Source organism: Phalaenopsis equestris, unplaced genomic scaffold (assembly GCF_001263595.1).
Source record: "Phalaenopsis equestris unplaced genomic scaffold, ASM126359v1 Scaffold000981, whole genome shotgun sequence".
Classification (NCBI taxonomy): domain Eukaryota; kingdom Viridiplantae; phylum Streptophyta; class Magnoliopsida; order Asparagales; family Orchidaceae; genus Phalaenopsis; species Phalaenopsis equestris.
The window spans coordinates 15,738-24,691 of NW_018165420.1; the positions used below are offsets into that span (position 1 = coordinate 15,738).

Consider the following 8,954-nt stretch of genomic DNA (forward strand, 5'->3'; position numbering starts at 1 on the left):
GTAAATCTCTCCGTCGGTGTGGTTTTGGGCGCCGTCGGCGAGCAGACTGCGTAGCTTCACCGTTTTGCTCCGTTTGGCTCCGTTTTAGCTTTATTTCGCCCCATTTCAGTTGCTTTGTGTTCCTAACAGATTGCCCTAAAAAATAAGCATGAAAAAAACCTTCCTTTAAAGTGTAATCTCATTCAAAAATATGCAAGAAGTGTAAAAGAGATTAAGCATCGAAAGACTTATCGAAAGGTGACAAGACAAAATTTCATTTCTTGCTCTTTTTTTGTCCAAATTGCACCATTTTTGCATCTTTTTGCTCCAATGACCACAATTAATCATACCTGCAACAAAAATATCAAAAATACCCTTCTTTAAAGTGTAATATCATCAAAAATAGTGTAAAATAGGTATGAAATGTCAACATATTTCTCTTTGGACAACGACCCTCTCTCATATATTAATTAGGATAACTTTAGAGAGAAGAAATGAAGGAGTTGTGTGTTAGTAGAGAGTATTGTACGAGAAAGGAATAGAAGAGATTCAAAGGAACTTCAAAAGTTTGGTGGAGATGAATTTGAGATAAGTTTTTATTTTTGTGACTACATTTAATTTTAATTTATACTTCTTGTTACATGATTTCTACTTTTAAACTTAAGTGTTTTTGTGCTTTCTCCATTAATTATGAGTAATTTTCTTTATATTTTTCCTTAAAATGATAAGTGATTAAGTGTTTGATGGAAGTTGTGAGTAGTATTGGTCTTTAATATTGAAATAAGTTGTGATGATTTTAGACATTGTACTTTGCTTACTTTTTGATTTGACCAATTAAGATGTTAATATTTGTTGTGAGAACATGTAAGATCCGAGATGACATTATATCAGTCAACTAATGATAAAAATCACATGAGATTGTATGGATAAAAAATGTAATTCATATGATTGAGTGCAAAAAAATAGGGAAATAAACATTGAAGGGTATAGAGTTAGAGGACTTTAGAGTGATAGACTAAAGTCCTCAATTCGGTTTATTGTTTTAAGTTTTGATACGAGATGTTGGGTAAGAATATTTTTCAAAGAGTTTGTAATCTAATTCCTTATTAACAGATTGTAATTCTCCCTGTGGGTTCGATATTCAGGGCTTAATCAAAAAGTCATATATTACGTGATTATGATACCTATACTTGCGTAGTATCCCAATATTTAAATATAATAGTTGCACTCTTATTTACTTTGGAGTCAAGTTTTTGGTATCGTTGCAAAGTAAGAAATATAAATAAGAAAAATTGAACATATAACCACATACTTCGTAGTACTGTCATAAAAGTTGGGATCATGATCCAACAACAACTTAGCCTCGAAATGCTTCTCAATTTGTTGAGATCCTACAGGCACAACTTACTCACCTCCTAGTTTAATTCCTCCTCATTGATTCTAACACATTAAATTCTTCATCTGATTCCATTGCATTAGCTCCAGAAGCTAAGAGGATGCATGGTGGTAGTTCCTCACGAACAAATCATACATTTATGAGTAGGTGTAATTCACTTTTTAAAAGTTAAAATTGTGATATTTTTTATGTTACGTGAAAGATTTTTGTTATGTAAATGTAAAAAAAGTAATGTTTAACACTTAATTACTTTTTTCTGTTGCGTGAAAGAATTGTGCTGTGTAAATGTAAAAAAGTAATGTTTAACACTTGTTAAATATTTTTGTTGCGTGAAAGATTTGTACAGTAAGACATAAGTTTATATTTACATTCTTCTCAAGTGGGATTTCATTCTTGAATTTTTCAAGGCCAGAGGTTTTTATCTTTAACCTACATAATGATGGCTTTTCAAGACCTTATCTGTTACCTTTATCCAGATGCACACGAGCATTAATACATTAAATTATTATGTAGAAGCTCGGGGAAGAATATGTTAATAAAATAAGATAAAGGAATTTAGAATTAAAGATGGATATTAGATTTTTTAACTTACTTGATTCGAAGATGCGATCCAATTGAGCTGAAATGGAGTAGTTATCAATTATTTAGCATGAAATTATGCTCAACAATGTAACCATTAAGGCCCCGTTTATCATTCAGTAAATACATAGGAATTGATTGAATTTACATAATTGATGCTCACAGTTTGTATAATAACCATTGGAGGAGCTAAAATTTGTATCATATCCTCCAAAATAACTACATCATTATAACAATTAAAAAGCCACTTCCTGCTTCACCATGGCACGACAATTACTTCAGTAGAGGTCCATCACTGTATTACTGCTTTACAATATATATATATATATATATAGATGGGGCATTAACATACATAACATCCAATTCCCATGAATTAACATTTTGAACACAAAAACAGTACTTTTTACATTTACACAACACAAATTTTTCATGCAATATAACAAATATCACAATTTTAACTTTTAAAAAGTGAATTTCACCTTCTCATACATGTACGATTTCACCGTGAGGAACTATCACCATGGATTCTCTTAGCTTTTGGAGCTAATGAAATTGAATCAGATGAATCCTTTATTGTGTTAGAATCGGTGAGAAAGTTGTGCCTGTAGGATCTCAACAAATTGAGAAGCATTTTGATGTCGTGTTGTTGTTGGATCTCACCCTTATTTTGCTCACATCCATAGCAAATTTATAAAGCATTTGAAGCAAATCCACCAAGTGGCGGACTTGCAGGCGACACCCACCGCTGTAAATTTTTATGATGCCGACTTTCCATTCTACTCCAAATGGATCCATTAGATCCGCACATGGAAGCACCACAACATCTTCGACAGCTTGTTGAGAACAAGATGTATCTCTCAAATGATCTTTCAGAGGTTAGAGTGTTGATTTAGTCTTTTATCTTGTATAATGACGTTAACAAGTGGTTACTAAATTTTCTATTCAAACAATCATGTGTCATTTTATAATGAGCTACTTTTAAGCTAAATTTTCTCATAGAAAAAGCCTTGTTTGTATATTCTGCGTAGCCCTCCAAGCCCTCCAAAATTTAAATGTCCCCTAGAAGGATAATATGGCTACAATTTCTTCTTTGTCATACTAATCATCACAATAAAACAAAAACAAAAGTCTTCTTTCTACAAAAGTTAATAAATTGTATTAACTAATTGCAACCAAAAGTTTTTTTTAATGCATTAAAAAAAAATTCCCTAAAATCATATAAGAAAATTCTTAAAGAAAATGGAAAACAAAACGGGAGCTGCGTATCTTCTTGTTTCTAAGCCCTAAATGAAAACGACTAGTTTCAGAGGCTCTAGTTTCCGAGCCTAAAAGGAAAACAATCAGCTTCGGAGGCGGCTACTTTGAGGAAGGGGAGGACTTAAATCTTTAACATAAAGGGGATGTTTCATCGCAAATAAATTTAATTTAAATAGAATATAATAAATCTTATAAATTTGAATTTATCAAATCTTGAAGTGGCTCGATCTTGAAAATTATTTGATATGCTAGCAATTAAATCGTAATAAATCTTGAGAAACTATTTAATAAATTAAGAAGGATTTAACATGATTTATTAGAATAAATATAAAAAAATAAATATTAAAAATTATAGAAATGAGTATATCAAAATTTTTAAACACTTCTTAAAAATAATTTAACATTAATCAATTATATAAAATAAGAATGACTTAATATTTAACTTTTTATTCATTAATTAAATATTAAATAATTTCATTTAGATTTATCTAATTATAATTTAATTATTAATTAATAATTATTAATGAAATAAATCAATAAAATTAACTTGAATAAAAAAAATTAAAACCACAAACTTATCCTCATTTTTCTCTCTGTCGGAATCTCTCGCCAACATCCTTCCTTTCACTGAAATTATTCCATAAGGAGTGCGAACTTCCAGTAAAATGCCGCAACGTGGAGGTTATTCGGAGGTTGTTGAAATGAAACCGTGAAGATTATTGATGGGTTATTGAGGTGTTATTATGATGTTATTGCGGGTTATGCAGATGCAGAGATTATTGAGAGGTTATTAGAGTGTTATTATGAGGTTATTGTGGAGTTTAACCGCGGAAGTCATTGAAAATTTGTTTAGAGTGTAAAAATATAGATTATTGATAAGTTATAGAGAAGTTATTAGTGCATTATTAAAATTAACGCTCAATTAACGCTCAATTAACGCTCATTAATCCTCAAATATGCTCCCACGTAAGGCACATGACGTCCGTACCCTTAGTGGGGCGTACGTACTCGTAATAATTTCTCTTTTCCCAGTTACGCCCCGAACTGCTCATCTCCGCCCAAACCCTCGCCTGTCCTCCTATCCCTTCGAGCTTCGCTCAAAACTATCGCCTTCGTGAACAAACCTTCGCGTATAGTCGCCATTAGCGCTAACTGGGAAGGCAACGACGGGATCGCGGCCTACAGAGACCACCGAAACTCCCATCTTCTTATCCTTCCGCTCAGCTCCTACTAGAAACCATTGAAGAAGGTAAGCCTGTTCTCGCTTTTATTCTTCGTTTGTCCCGGATTTATTAAATCCGCCGATTCACGGGTATTAATGAATCCCGGATTTACGGCAAATCGGCGTCATTTTGGAGTTACCAAATCTCAGGATATACGGAGGTGAATTTTGCCTTTGGCAGAATTTTAAATCCTGCGTAAAACTGCTTAAAATTGGCTATCAAACAGCTAGCTTTAATGGCGAATATAGGTAAGTTTGGGATTTTTTCGTGTTTCAAGGATAAAATAAAGTAATTTGAGAAATGCTGCATGCTGGAATTGTTAGAGGGACAGAGAGTTTATCATTTCAGCATTGAACCGAAATTCAACACACTCACATATAAGTTAAGAGCATTCGACATGAGATTTTCTATATGGAAATTTCGAAAAAGGAAAAAGCTATAGTGCTTGTCACTGTTGAAGTGATTCAACTGGTGTGAATTACTTATTACAAATAATGTTATTTCTTATAAATGGAGAAGCCATGATTTTCGGAAGATATCTTAGGGTGGAATTGGAGATTTAGATGCCTAAGTTGTCATTAGGGAACGACGAGCAATCATCTTGGCCATATTCTATAGGAGGGGAGATTGGGCAATTGGGAAGATGAATCTTTGATGTTTATAGTTGACAAACATCATACATTGGCAAATCTTAGATGATGATCAATTGAGAATGTCATAATCGAGTTAATGACTTGCTCAACCATTATTCTAGTTAAAGAGAAGTTCAATGATTAAGAAAGCAGGATTTAAATGTTGGTGGGTAATGAACATTGGCTATCAGGATTCAGACAACAATCAACTAAAATATTGGGCATTAGGAGATTATTGATGTCCATCTTGATAGGGATTCTTATAGGGGAGAGACTAATCACTAAAAAAATGAGGTTTTGTACATCAGTGATGAACAATCGTTAGATAGTGGTAGGTGACAGATAAGGCTGTCAGAATGGCTCGTTGTTCACAAACTGTTCGCGTTCGGCTCGTTAAGAAGCTCGTGTTTGATCTGTTCGCTAAGTTAACGAGTCGAACACGATCAATTTTCTTGCGCTCAATATATAAATGAGCTGAACACGAGTAAAGATTTGTTCATTTGTGTTCCGCTCGTTTTAGCTCGAAATAATTATATTATATATCAAAATAAATAAATAAATAAATAAATTATATATATATATTGAAATGATAATCCCTTTTCTGCATGATAAGCCTAAGCAAAATATTCAATCATATAACCAGATAAAATGTGCAACTCAACCGAAACCAGGGAGGGGAGAGAGAGAAACAACCCTCTCACGGTCTCACCAATTTTGAGAGTTGCTGCACCTCTCTAAAGCCCCTAAAATGACAAATGTAAGTGCCGATATGTGGAGGCTCTAACTCAATAAAGTTGATAATAACCTTCATTATCTTTCCATGTTTCATCGATGTAATGGGTAATCAAACACATATATCCGATAGTCTGATTGGAGGTCTAACAATCTGCAGTTAATGAGATCCTGCGAAAATCTTTAAGGCAAGATTTAAGCTTTTCTTTCTCGCACTCGTAAACTTGCATGCAATCATTTTTTATTGTGTTTCTTGAAACACTTTGAAAGCTAGGAATCAACATTTTTAACAATATATTGAACCAAACATGTTCAACCATCATGAATGGATACTGATGTACAATTATCATTTTCGCAATCAACTCTCTTATGAGTTGTTGATCTTAATTTTTAAGATCATAGAAAATATGAATCTCTGATTCACTCTAAACTTCCAAAGGCAAGAAGTTCAGTAATTTTTGTCTCTTGTCTGATAAATTAACTTGTTGTTGACTTTTTGCTTTTATCTTAGCACATTCCTTAACATGCCTAATAAGTTGTGAGGTTGTACCTTACTTTGTTTTGAGAATTTTCACCCCACAACAAATGCATTGAACATATGATACTTCAAGCCCCTTTGAATTTGATTTAATATCTATAAAATATTCCCAGACAACTGATTTTCTTTTCTTGCCTTGCGTACCTTGTATTTCAGTACTAGTGCTTCCAACAGTCTGTTCAATAGGTTGAGAACTATCGATTCCTTCTTCTGTTGCAAGTGACGATTGTTCGTCATTTGATACAGATTGAGAATGTTCAACATTTGACATTGTAAATATCTATACAAAAAAAAAAATAAATTATGTGTAATATACGAAAAATACTGAGTGGTGTCAAAAAACACTGAATGGTGTCAACTATAAAATATATTGAGCTAGATCTATTGCCTATAGCTTTTTTTTGCTGCAATAAAATGATAGATCTAAATTTAAAATTTGCACAATAGAAACCACTCCAAGTTCCTTTAGTGTAAATCAACATAACAAGTTTAATGTGAACAATTGAAACGTCATGTGGCTAACACAAGTTATCTTCTACCATAAGTTTAAAGCAGCATAGAAGAACTTGAATCCGAAAGCCCCTACTTCCAAAAACCAAGTGGAGTTTCATTGTAAAAGGAAGAATCTTTATGTAGTGAAGTAAGAGTTAATCAGATTTGATCGTTCTTACTTTTGTATAAACTTGATTTTACGATTTACAATAACGTTTTTTGTTGTATTCATATCTCATGTAAAAGAACTAGAAATTTCTCTCCCTTGGATTGGAAATCTAGGAAACTCGGAGATATCCATGTTGTGTGGTTTCTAGAATCTTATTGGGAATGTTGATATGTTAACTTTTGCATGTTAATATACTTTGAAATTGGCCACTTAGAATCTTAAAACTTGTTGTGATCTAGCATGATGGAAGAAGACTAGTGGAACAACTAAGTTAACACATATTTTTCTAGGACTATAAGATTATTGTCGTTGGGATTGTATAGTTAATAGGAAAATATGAAATTCTGGCGGTTTGTGTATGGTTTAAGAAACTAAATTAAAATATGAAATCCCAAGACTTCTTATGATCTTGAAAAAAGCTTTAGTAGATTTACTCCTGATTGCCAACTGCATTTGAATCACTCCGACAAATCTATATTTCTAAGTCAAATACAGGAGAGATATTTATCACATTAAAAAAACCCTCCTTTCTACCTTAGATTTTATCTTTCTAAAATTATTTTGTATATTTTAAAACTTCAAAATTTTCGTTACTTTAAACAAAATCTAAGTTTAGCAGACTAGAAATTCACCTATTTAAAAAATTGACTCGTTCTCTGTGAGATCAATAAATAGGCTTTTTTTAATCCGTATACTAATTGATCAGTTTTTTGGCACCGTTGCCGGGAAATGATATTAAATTTCTAATTTAAAAGAATTTTAGCTGAAAATTGGAAAATTAAAAAATTGTAATGTTATTTTGTTTTGTGTGTTTTTCATTATTTTTTGTTTTTTTACTGTGTTAAAAAATTTTAAAAAATATTGTTACTTGTGATTTTTTTTCTACTTTTTGCACATTAATATGCTTTATCATCTTGAGTGTTTTGTGTTAAGTTATTTGTGTTATTTGTTAGTTTATGATCACTAGTTAGTCCTAGGTTGTATGGAAGGACTGAGACTGTTGGACTAGTGTCATTTGATATCCGGGAACCCTTACAACTAAATAATATAAATGGGGTACGATAATTTATATCATTCTTAGATGACCACACAAGAACATTTACTTTTTTTATGAAAGAAACATATGAAGCAATCACCATATTTAAATTGTTTTATTCCACGATCCTTATTTAACTCCAAAATAAAGTTTAAATTTTTAAAAATGATATTATTAAGAAATATTTTAAATCCATCATCGGTCTTTATTTTTTTAAGCATGATATTATCCATATAAGTTCTTATGTGGATACTTCTCGATAAAAGTGTCCTTTAAAGGAAAAATAGACACATACTTGAGGTGGCCCGTGCCATTATATTATTTAATCATGCACCTAAGTATTTTTGGGGGAAATCATTCTCACTGCCATATATCTCATTAATAGAATATCTAGTCGAGTCTTAAAATTTTCAATTCTCCGTAATGTTTTGATGGAATCCTATCCATGTAGAGGATAAAAAATTCGTGTCTACATCAGAAGAACTACCACTAAGCATGTAGAGGACACTATGTAGACCCAAGGCTATCAAGAGCCAGAACCAAGTTCTTCTAATAATCATAATAGTATGGATTCCTCAGCGCAAGAGACTGTTGGTTGATGACTTTAAACAATTAGTTGCATAAAGAAAATGTATCCGAGAGTGCACTAATCATTCAATTGAAAAATATGTAGCTTATGGGAAGTTGGTACCATTTATAGGGCTTTTGTGACAAACCTTGATAGCGTACAAGTTTCCAACTCTAAGCAAGAGGTTCTAAAGTTCCAACATGGAAGCAGACAGCTGAGTAAAAAATTCAGGCTCTAAAAAAGAGTAAACTGTTGACACTTATGGATTTGCCTCGTGAAAAAATTCAAAAGAATACAAATGGATATTGACGATCTAATACAAAGGAGATGGAAGTGTAAAGAGATTCAAAGCC

The 8,954-nt window shown here is 32.2% G+C and overlaps 1 protein-coding gene across 1 annotated transcript in view; it reads left to right on the top strand.

The window, feature by feature from the left end:
- Positions 1-4,206: 4,206 nt before the first annotated feature.
- LOC110032608 overlaps positions 4,207-8,954 on the top strand; it is a gene marked incomplete in the record, with an annotated part of 50,536 nt that continues 45,788 nt past the window's right edge. The window contains 1 exon segment of the mRNA XM_020736280.1: positions 4,207-4,460.